Source organism: Talpa europaea (assembly GCF_964194135.1).
Source record: "Talpa europaea genome assembly, chromosome: 6".
Classification (NCBI taxonomy): domain Eukaryota; kingdom Metazoa; phylum Chordata; class Mammalia; order Eulipotyphla; family Talpidae; genus Talpa; species Talpa europaea.
The window spans coordinates 119,991,837-120,004,325 of NC_140072.1; the positions used below are offsets into that span (position 1 = coordinate 119,991,837).

The window sequence follows — 12,489 nt, forward strand, 5'->3', positions numbered from 1 at the left end:
ACAGTTTTGTTGCCTATATTTATGCTGTTCTATGGACATGCTTAGATTTTGAGAAATGGCATTAAATTATAACCAACTCTTAAATAAAATAATTTACATCAGTTAGAGTGTTTGGTTTCAACTGATATAATAATTGACTGATAGTTTACTCAAATAGTTCTTTTTTCTCACAAAAAGTCCAGAATTAAAACAAAATTGATGTTGATTGAACTAGAATTATCAATTTTAATGGGACTTGAAGATGGTGATGTGATGATGATGAAGGAAAAGGAGTAAAGAGAAGTGGCGAGCATCTTCTATGAGGGAAATGGAAACTTTACCACAGACTCGGAGTTCACAACAGTGATTTACTTTCATTATTAAAAATTGACTCCCATGACCATCCTTACTGAGAAGAATGCTGAAAAAATAGTCACTAGGGTTGGACCATTGATGTTTTTCCAGAGTAATATTTTTTATTTGCAAGCAAAAGGAGAATAGTTTTGGTGTAGGTGACATCACATGTCAAAAACACTCATTTACTTGGAAGAACTGGAAACACGGGCTTTCACTCCTGCATAGCATCCGCTGACTATGGCTGCAAGCATATTCTTCCTAGCAGATGTCTCATTAATTTTACTGCTTATGAGTCTCCTTTAGGAATTTGTGATTATGACTCCAGACTATAGTAGTATCCAGGGACTTGGCTCTATACCCCCATAACATATAATGTTCATATTTAATGAATACGTGATTGTTCTTTGGGTGAATAGTTCATTCATTTACTTCCAGTTCCCCTTTATACTAATTCCCCTGTAGGTCTCTTCTAGTTTTTCCTTTATATATTATTTTCTCTCTTCTACCTGCCTTCTTGCTCTTCTTCAATATTTACTTCTTGCTTCTGAGCACATGCGTTTGATGCTAGTTTCTTTTCCTTTTTTCTTATTATCTCTTTGTGTTTCCATCTACTTAAATCCTCTTTTCTCCTTCCTTCCCTCTTCATCCTGTGCTACAACATAAGTTTTTGTCTCATATAGTTGCTTTCCTGTTTATATATTTCACTGTTTCCACTGTTTTTATAGCTGGTTTGCTGTCTCCTTGCTTCTACATATCTTACTTTTTTCCTCCATCATTTTAAAGACAACACTTTTATTTATATTTCTTATAATTTCTCCTTGTTCAGTTCCAATTCTTATCTCAAATAGAAATGAATATGATTTTTACATGAAGAGTTTCAAATATTTAGATGCATTTTTTAAAAAAAATTATTTTATGTATTTTTTACATTTTTCATTTTTGCACAATGTATGATGCATTTTCATCTTGGTCATACTCCCCATACAATCCCCCCCCCTTAGATGCATTCTTTTACTAACAGAAAAATAACCAAATATCCCATAATTGTATAAACACCCAATATTACTAAACTGTACTTGAACACTTTCTTAATGAAAATGAATGCGATATCATCAGTGTAGCATTTCAGTGTGTATACAGAGTTTGCATAAAATGCAAGCTTTCTTTTAAACCATGAAAAGTCTTTGCACTGTAAGCTAAGAATGATAATGGCAAGATAAACAGAGACACAGAGAAGACATAGATGGATGGTAGAATGATTAATGCTGTATCTACACAGTACAGGTGTTTGGTACTTCAGCAAGTGGTCAGAAAACAAATTGAACATTTATTCTTCCTGACAAAGGGATTAAGAAATGTGGTTGATTATACCTTTATAAATGAAGCTCTAAGTAAACTGCTGTCTTGATGGATTTCTTTGGTATTTGCTAACACTGCAACTGAACATTCTGCTGGGAATTCTTTTATTTGTGTTTGTTTCCTGAAGATGTGAATTAATTCCTAATTAATGGGATTAATAAAGATATTATAAAATGGCTGTGATAGTTTTATTAATAACTACACTGGATTCTAAGTAAACACAAAATATTTTAAATACAATGATGGTGTTTGCATATAATTTTCCCAAAAACAAAATGTCAGATCTTAAAACATGTCACAAGAACATGATGGGTAACAAGTAGCTTAAAGTGGCATCTAATTCTGAGTCTATCACAATCTAGACTTACTGTTTATTTGAAAGCAAAGAGCTAGATTTATTCATTCCCATATATTCAATCTAGATGGCATCATGTATAAAGCACTTTTTGAGTACCTTCTACCTACCAGGTACTATAAGGAAACAAAGCTTCTGATATGTTGAAACAAAGCAGTAAGCTGAAAGACCTGGCAATGGCATGTAAAAAGCAAAGGATAATGAAGTGGGCAAACATGTGGCTATGAGAGACAATCATGTGAGTGGGGAACTTTTTTCAGATACATCTATCACAGAGAGCTCTAAAAAGATATTACTTAGCATCAGATCTGAAGGGTGACAAAGGACCAGTTATGTAATCACTGGGCTGTAGGCAAATAATTCCAATTACAACATATAGTTCAGGAAGAAATAATTTGACTCTTTCAATAACCAGAAAAAACTACTGACACAGTCTTAGCATAATGTGACAGAGGGATTGCTGCAAGTTAGGGAAAGATTACATATTGAGTTTGGATTTTGTTCTAAGTATACAAAGAAGAGGACCACTAATGTGGTTTTCAGTTACCCAGTTTGTAATGAAATATACATTAATTTTAAACTTTTGATATGTATAAAATCATTTAATATTTACTATTTTGAATATATGTTTAAAAAGTATAACAAAACTTTATACATCTATCACTCACATTGAACTACTGAAGTTACCATAAAATAGTTTTCTCTTAGCTATTTGCCTAATTAATCACTACACTTCACAGGTTATCACATATCATTTTTAGATACCTCATTAGCTGTAAGAAGCATATGCATCTTTTGTCTAGTAAATACTTCTTGAGAGACTTAATGAATGGTATGACCATTTTTTTAGTAGATGTAGCCACATGATAAAATATTTTTTCTCTTGCATCAAAATAGAACGATCAATGGTGGAAAAAAGTCTAAGTGTTTCACATTAAAAGAAATGAAAACGATCTGGGAAGACTACCCCTTAAGGATTTGATCAGTGTCCCTAAGCATTGAGTCTATTGGTCTTCCTGGGTTTCATATAGAAAAATCTGAAGCAAGAAAAGCAACCATTGCTTATAAACTGCCAACATAGGATTTGAGTATTTCTTCCCACACATACCTTGCAGATCAAATGAAGGGTAAGGGTTGGGAGAGTTTCAACTAAATATTTTAGAGATTAAGAAACCTGCTCAGCAAGGAGATTCTAGCAGCAAGAGGGTTTGGAGTGACCAATTGATTGAGCTGATATAGGTGGTTAGAGGAACAAGCATGTTAAATGTCTTTTCATCTTCGCACCCCCAGATCAGTATGTAATGGCATTTGTAGCAGTCTGTTGGTTTTAAGCAAAGGAAAACATTCAAAGAGAATATTTTAGACTATTACACCATTGGAGATATTACACCTATCTTTGTTCTTTTCTAACTTCCCTACTTAAAATGTCTAAAGAGTAAAGATTTGACTTTAAACTCAACAACAAATAAACTAGTTAGAGTGTTGTGAGATCTTCTACCAGGTCCATTTTTATCAATCATGTCCCTAAGAGAAAAACAAAGGTACACTGAATTTAGTATAATTCCTGGATAATTTAATAAATGGACAATTTAACAAGAGTGACAACTGATGAATAGTTAGATTGGGAGCTGGAGGTCAAGAGATGTCAGTTAGTCTATATAGGTGAACTCCCTAGAGGAGAAAGCAATGTGATAAAAGGATGGAAGATGGATGTGAAGAGACAGGAAGAACATACCCGGCACACTATTAAAGAAAGGAAAAGAAATCTCCAGCAGAGCATAGCTGAAGAAAGTTGATTCCACAGAAAATGCATTATATATTTAACCCACCATGTTCAAACTGTAAATTACACTAAGACCTAGATTTACCAGAATCATAGCTTCTGAAACTGTATTGTTAGGAACTTTAAAAAAAAAATATTTTCTTGAACATCTTTTTAACTTTTAGATTATATTTAGAAGAGAAATAGTTAGATATGGTCAGGGTGAAAGTGAATGAATAATTCTCTCAGATAAAGGAGTCTAAATTTCTATTTCCAAAGACAAGCTTTGTGGTTGCTTTATTAGAAAAGTAGTAAGAGTCATGTGATAGCAGTAGAAATGAAGTTGCCTTTGCCATCAAAGTCAGCTGTGTTTGATTTTTGGCTCTATAATTTAATAGCTGGGTGTCATTAAAGTCACTTGCCCCTTTTTTGGTGCCTTGATTTCTTCATTCATTAAATATTATATGTCCACATTTTTCTGTACAGATAAATGAAGCGTAATGATGGTAAGTATATTAGTTGGGGTGGCCTGTGGCTCACTGTAACTAATTCATCTAAAGAGTTAATTTTTTTAACAGATGAAAAACATAGGTCATAAGAAGGTAATATTGAACATACTGTAATTGAGTAGTTTGTACTGTCCTTTAAAAAAGTTGACAAATTTGGTTTTGGTCTGAAAAGGATCAGCGAATAGTTATCTTTAGATAGGCATAGACAGTTCCAGAAGGAATTTTTCATCCTATAAATGTGATTTACTAAACTATCAACCAATTTGTCATACCAATTAAGGTCATCATTCTGTATGATCTCTGCACATTTAGTCATTGTCAGGGAACAAACTGATAAGTATCCCATGTGACAAAGTCAGCTTAAAATTGGGACATTGACATAGGGTTGTTCCAAACAGATGCAGTTGCAGAAGATGATAATGAGAACCCAAAGTAAAATTATCAAGGCAACGTGGGATACAAACAATTAGTAGTTAACATTAAAACAAGGAGAGCTGAGAATCTATGAAGGTGTACTATGATTATTTACTATTTTTTTTTTATTTATTTATTTATTTATACAAGCACTGGGTACAGTCAGATGCGCAGGAGAGTGAGAGAATTCACCAGAGCCAGAGCAGGATACAGAACAGGCAGACTGACGAAATACACTGCTTAGGGGAGCAGCGGGCACGGCAGGAGAGGTCTGCTGCACCATGTGGGACCCTCGCTGGTGACCGGGGATCAAACCAGTGCTGCAGAGGCTGCAGGTAGCTTTGCAGCCCAGTGCTCAACCACTGCGCCACCAGGGAGGCCCTATGATTATTTACTCTTAAGTTTATTGTGGTTTCCTGAATCCACAGTCAGGGAACTGCTGTCTTTTAAACTTCTTGCCTCTCTTTGGAATGTTATACTGTCTCATCTCAACTTTCCACCTGAAAGGATTAGTTTCTATTGTCTAGTCATGAGTTAGACCAACACATAACTTAGGTAAATTTCTATTGAATTAAATGTGTTAACCCTCTGCCCTATGCATTGGTCTCTCATAATTTTTATATACTGTGTTATCAGTGTGACTAATATGACTACTAGTATGACTAATAATAATGGCCAATGAGATAAAGTTATGCCTTTTCATTACCAGGTTCAAGTAGTTTGTTTGCCATATGATGCCTTTTTAATAAATAAATTCATGGATGGCTGAAATAATGGATGAACTTGATACTTGATACTACACTGCCATTAATCAAGGTACCCAGAGTTTGCAGTAAGTCATGGTTACTTAGCTCTGATTTGACCTCCAAAAAAATCACTGGAGTTCTTTCAAGCTGCTTAGTAGAGCTCGTATCTTCTTCTACCCTGTGTTCTTTCCTATGTTGTTATCAAGTTTTCATTACTTTTTAAATGCAGATTATATTTTAAATTTTAAATGAATCAATTAATTTTATACTTTTGACTACAGAGTAAAATATTAATTTAACAAAATTTATGATTTAGTGACCCCTGCACTGCCTAACCCAAGATTGGAATATAGTATTATAAAAACTGATGCTATTAAAAATTGATATTAATGGATAGATTGATGCTGACTCAGACTCATCCTTTCCTAGGCAAGTTATTAGCACATTCTAGACAGGTCCAATATGACTAAGTTAAGATTCAATTAGGAAAAATGAAGGAAGTTTACATTATTTGGATTATTTATAATTATTGTTTTGTTATACATATAAAAGATGTTTTGGTATAATAATTATAGACTGCATTAAGGCCTTAGTTACTGTAGTAAATACTATTTTCTAAGATATATAAAATTATACTATTTATATTTAGATATACAGATGAGTATATAGAACATTTTATTTGTATGACATATTTTTATGACTTATGAGGTAACACATTCCTACAAAAAACATATTTACATGAAGACTTGGATATTTCATGAAAGATTCTATAATAGCGGCACCAGTAGGAATCAGAGTAATCATATAAAAAAATTGGGATGAAACCCTTCTCTCTCTCTCTCTCTATATATATATATATATATATATATACTGACCTAGAGAGAAAAATAATACATTACACCATAACATCCATAAACCATCTGGCAAAGTAAACTCAAGCTATTTCATAAAGGAAAATTCCCCAACCATGAAGCAAAACATTTGATAAGGAAATTGCACTAGAAAATTTGCTTTGTGAAAGTAACAGAGGAAACAAATGTTTTCGTTGTTGTTTGGGTTTGTGTGTGTGTGTGTGTGTCTGCTTTGGTGACACTTTTATAGGTAAATTCCAGGTCTCAATATAGTAACTAAGTTTACCTCTACCAACATTTCTGAAAAAAAAAAAAAAAATGGTTTCTCTACCCACACAGGTTATAAAAAACTTTCAAATGGATCTTGGATCACTCTAGAAGAATTATAGCTTTACGCTTCTTTTGAGGTGGTTTACCAAGATGACTCCAGAGTAGACTAACTTTCATTGCATATTTTAAAAGACATTTAGTGTAATGATCAGACTATTACATTTTAATCAACTGCATTATTGCAAAAACTACATTAAAAATACTTTGTTGGAATGCCTTATACTCTCTACAGAACAGAAAGTAAAATAACCTGTTATACAATTAGTTACAAATGCAGTCTTAAAGTTTTTCCCTATATACATGAACATTGTCTAAAGCATGTCTTCTTTATAGCAAGTATGGTCTGCCACAACTGTGCTTGGCTGACTTCACAAATCTTTCCTGTTACTTCTCTGGCTTTCTTCTCATGCTAAGTTTTGCTCCCTGGCAGTTAATTAAAACCTTCTGTCACTGCCATAGCTACTGCTGCTGCTTGAACCACTAGAGTCATCTTAGTTGTGTGGTTTGGCAAAGTATTGATCTGTAAGTGCCAGAGCTTCTGTCTCCAGAGTTTCTTCATTTCATAGGTCTAAAATGTGAAGTCTGATTGTTAAAATTTCCAAAATCACTATAACTTCTGCCACTTCCAAAATTCCTTTCATCCTTATCAAATCCTAATTATCCCCACTGCCACCATATTTACCATCACCAGAACTGTCACCAAAGCCACCTTGCTAATGAAGTTCTCTATGACCAAAATCATCATACCCACCAAATTTATCATCACACCCACCACCAAAGTTTCCAGAACCATTTTGAATTCTTTGGCTGGATGAAACACCATCTCTTGCTTAGAAAGGACTTTCTCTTACTTCACAGTTGTGGCCATTCACAGTATGGTATTTCAGAAAGACCATCTTGTCTATGGAATCATGGTCATCAAAAATTAAGCAAAATTTCTCTTTTTGCCACTGCCTTGGTCAGTTATTATCTCAACCACTTCGATTTTCCTAAATTGTTCAAAATATTCTCCTACATGATATTCTTCAGACTATTTTTTAATGCAATAAATAACAATGTTTTTAACATCTAAATTGTGCATCTAACTGCATCTAACTCTTATCTGGTGGCACACATGAAAACCACAAAGCAAACAGCTTAATTTTAGAAAGTTCTGGTCTGAAATTCTTCCTTAGGGATTAGACTGGTGTGTAAGAACCTAGGTGCATTACAAGTATCAGTTGTTTCTGGAAAGGCAATGTTACAGCATCAGAAGTCAGAGCACTACAGATGAACACAGAATATTATGATTCCCAAGACAGTGATATAAGATGAACAATTTTGAGAGGAATAATATTTGAACAAGGGTTAAAGAAACTGGTCTCATCAAATGGGGGGCAGAGTTTGGATGAAAAAAAAGGGGAGGGCCTCCCCGGTGGCACAGCGGGTTAAACCCCACGCTGTGAGGCTGTCCGTGGCCTCTGAAGTGCAGGTTCAATCCCTGCAGGCAAGGATCCCACATAGCGGGCAGACCTCTCCTGTCATGCCTGCTGCTCCCCTCAGCAGTGTATTTCTGTGGTCTGCCTGTTCTGCTCCCTGCTCTGCCTCTGGTAAGTCCTCTCATCCTCCTGCACCTCTGGCCTGTATCCCAGATTTTGTATAAAAAATAAAGATAAATCTTTTTTAAAAAGGGGGGGGATAAACTAGAGAAAAGGAATGGATTGATTTTTATGTGTTTTTCAAAAAAAAAAAAAAACAAAAGAATCTTAAAATATAATGATTAGAAAACACGTTTTCCACTATGAGGCTATATGAGAATATTATGAAATGTGCTCTGCTATTCTGAATCTCTCTTTGTTATTATTATACTTAGGTACATTTTTTGAGTCATTACTTAATGTCTGATGTGATGGCCCCAAGAGGGTGGGGAGAGTCAGTGTTCCATCACTTTCCATCATCTGGAGAAAATAAAATATCTAAGATTTAAAGAAAATAGGTTTGGGGCTATTTCATGACTTTTCTTAGAGGATACATATAAGAACATAATACATATTCTCAACATTCTCTCTTACATATTCTCAACATTTTCTATTTTGAATGATTCTGTTACTTTTAAAAAGATACTGTCAACACTGAACATTTTTATTTTATTATTAGTTTAGGCCTAAATAATATTGTATTTCAATTTCACAATTCCCTTTCAGATAATCATTGTCTTTTTAAAGAATTGATGTATAATTTGTGATACTTTGTACTATGTGTGCTTTGTTAATTCATTCACCTTTGAAACTTGTCTTAGTGACTATGGAAAGAAATAAAGACTAATTGATGAATATATTCTTTTTTTTATTTTTTGCCAGTGAACTTCAACTTTATTTTTTAATAAATTTCATTTTTATATTCCCCATACAATTGCAACCCCCTTATTTTGACCCCAATCCCTCTCCAACCTGCCCCCCATCCCCCATAGAGTGTCTCTGGTTCATAGTTGTTTGTTGATTTTGATTTTCACTTTCTTATAGTTATTCATTTTCCTGGTCCCTTATTTAAGTTTTCTAGATTCCTGCTATGAGTGAGACCATCTGGTATTTTTCTTTTTCTTTCTGGCTTATTTTGCTGAGCATGATCCCTTCCAGCGCCATCCATGTTGCTGCAAATTGTATGTGTTTATCTTTTTTGAATGCTGAGTAATATTCCATGGTGTATATGTACCACATCTGATGAAGATATTCTTGACTTGAAAAGCAGTCCATTGCTTTTAGCAAGCACTCTGTAATATGACTTGTTCAACTTTTTTTTTTTTTAAGATTTATTTATTTATTTACACAAGCACTGGGTACAGTCAGAAGCGCGGGAGGGCGAGAGAGTTCACCAGAGTCAGAGAGGAGAGCAGAGCAGGCAGACTGGGGAAGTACACTGCTGAGGGGAGCAGTGGGCGGCAGGAGAGGTCTGCGTGTCATGCGGGACCCTCGCCAGTGGCCGGGGATTGAACCAGCACTGCAGAGGCTGTGGGCAGCTTTGCAACCCAGCGCTCAACCACTGCGCCACGGGGGAGGCTCGACTTGTTCAATTTTTAATCGAATTTGATGCTTAATTTTAAAAGGCATAAAAACAAATTATATGTATATTTAAACTTCCTGTCAATACTATTGTCTTGCTTTCTAATTTTAGAAAATATAGGATTTAAGAGGGAAAATAATGGTTAATCCATGTTTTATTATGCTTTTTCTCAAGATTAGGGTTTGAACAAACAAATATTAACCTGTGAGCTACTGTTATGATGGTCAGATTCTTAATTTTAAATAATAAATTCAAGGGAAAGAGAATGAATATTTGATGTTTCCCTTTTTCATCTGATCAGATTTTCTTATGATATATTTGTCTAAGAATATTCAAAGTTTGTCTTTCTGTTTATATGTTTGAGTTTAACAGTTATACTTAAAGTACTATAAAACCCTAGTAGAAGAGACAATAGTGGGGAAATAAGACAAAAAGATATTGAAAGAGGGAGGTAATTTCATTGCTCAGATGATAGGGGTGTGACTATTTCTGAACTTCTAATGCAGACATGAGAAATGACTAAGTTTTATGCTAAATTTACTTATTTCAAGGGATAGAAGAATATCTGCTCTATTAATTTCCTATTGATGCTATAACAATCTACCACATACTCAGTGACTCAAAGTGACATAAATCCATTCCCTTTTTGTTGCAGATTTCAAAAGTTTAAAATAGACCAACATGGGTTCATTGTTTTGGATGCCCCAGGGACAAATCCACATCATTAGCTTTTCTAGCTTCAAAAGTCTGATATGTACCTTGGTTTGTAACCTTCTACCTCCACATCAAAGTTAATCACTTTAACCTCTGCTTTTGCTTTGTAAGAAAAACATGTCCTAGATTATATGTTTTCATTGATGAATTACACCAAACAAAAAACCAATATCATCCTTCTTAAACAGATTCAGAAAAAAAGAAGAGGATCAATTATTTCCAAGTGCATTCTGAGTTCAGCAACATTCTGATACCAAAGCCAAACAAAAATAGAGTAAATTTAAAGACCATCATCCCTTATCAATTTACATGCAAACATTGTCAGCAAAACAAAAGTAAGAGACAATCAAGAGCATATTAAAAAGAAAATATACTATAAACTAGTGGGTTTTATCCTAGGAAAGAGATGTTTAACCTATGTAAATCAATCAGTGTAATGCATCACATTTATAGAATGATGGAAAAATAACGCAAGTTCCACTATAGACCATTTAAAATTTAAGAGTGCAATTTCACTATTTGTGATGGTATAAGATCAATATATTTCAGAGAAGTTATAACATAGTAAGCCTCTCTCTACCAAAACTCAACCAAAACAAAAAACAAAACTAGACAAACCATATATGCTTGATCATCTCAACTGATGCACACTAAACAGTTGACAATCCAATATCTCTAAACAGAGTTGACAATTTAGGAAGAGATGAAAATTTCTTCGTTTTGATACTCTATGTTCATTAAAAATCCACAGATAGAAGAAGGGACCGGCCTTCGAGTGACAGTGACACAAGATGGCAGCCACCAAGGGCTCGGACAATTTATGAAAACCGAATATACAGCCTTAAAATAGAATGTGGACCCAAATACCCAGCAGCACCCCCCTTTGTAAGATTTGTAACAAAAATTAATTGAATGGAGTTAATAGTTCTAATGGAGTGGTGGACCCAAGAGCCATATCCGTGCTAGCAAAATGGCAGAATTCATATAGCATCAAAGTCATCCTGCAGGAGCTGCGGTGCCTCATGATGTCAAAAGAAAATATGAAATTCCCTCAGCCACCGGAAGGACAGTGTTACAGCAATTAATTACAAAGAGAAACCACAACCCCCCCCCATTCAATTTAAGCAGTCTTCATTTTCCACAATAGTAAGTTTTCTAGATACATCTTGTAGACCTCAAAGTACTGGAAAGGAAGCTTCCATTCTAAGGCAGTTTATCTTAAGATGCTGTAAATGATACTAACTTTTTGTCCATTTGAAATATGTAAGTTGTGCTCTAACAACAACAACAAAATAATCCACAGATAACATTTTACTAACTGCTGAAGGATTGAAAGCTTTCTCCCTAAGAGGAAGAAGAAAAAAGTCAGACACAAAAGGCCACATATTTATTGTGTGATTCCTTTGATATTAAATATCAGAGTAGGCACATTCATAAGGACAGAAACTAGATTCATCTTTGCAGGGACTGGAAGTGGGTGGGAGAGAATGGAGACAGACTGCTTAATAGGCGTGGCATTTCATTTTGGGGTGATGAAAGTTTCTGGAACTAATGGGTGAGGACAACTTAATTTTACAATTTTAAATGTAAAATGGTTAAAATTATACATTGTGAAATTTAAATGTAAAATGGTTAAAATTGTAAATCTTTGTGTTCTACCATAATTAAAACATAAAATCTCATACACTGAAAATCATCATAAAAGATTCATTCATAAACTCACCTACCAAAAAGTAGCCTTCTCCAAGTATTAATTGTATGCTTATTCATTAAATATACAATTTTGTTTATCTTTTAAAAATTTTTTTTTAAAGATTTATTTATTTATACAAGCACTGGGTACAGTCAGAAGGGTGAGAGAATTCACCAGAACCAGAGGTGGGGAGCAGAACAGGCAGACGGACCAAAGTACACTGCTGAGGGGAGCAGTGAGCAGCAGGAGAGGTCTGCGCGCCATGTGGGACTCTCGCCAGGCGGCCGGGGATCGAACCAGTGCTGCAGAGGCTGCGGGCAGCTTTGCAACCCAGTGATCAACCACTGCGCCGCTGGTGTGGCCCCTTATCTTTTTAAATTT

The 12,489-nt window shown here is 34.6% G+C and overlaps 1 pseudogene across 1 annotated transcript; it reads left to right on the forward strand.

Annotated features, from left to right (window-relative positions):
• Positions 1-3,756: 3,756 nt before the first annotated feature.
• On the forward strand, positions 3,757-11,500 carry LOC311171873 (ubiquitin-conjugating enzyme E2 variant 1-like; annotated as a pseudogene). Its single transcript has 2 exons — positions 3,757-3,841; positions 11,167-11,500. The product of its transcript is annotated as a ubiquitin-conjugating enzyme E2 variant 1-like (transcript).
• The last annotated feature ends 989 nt before the right edge of the window (positions 11,501-12,489 follow it).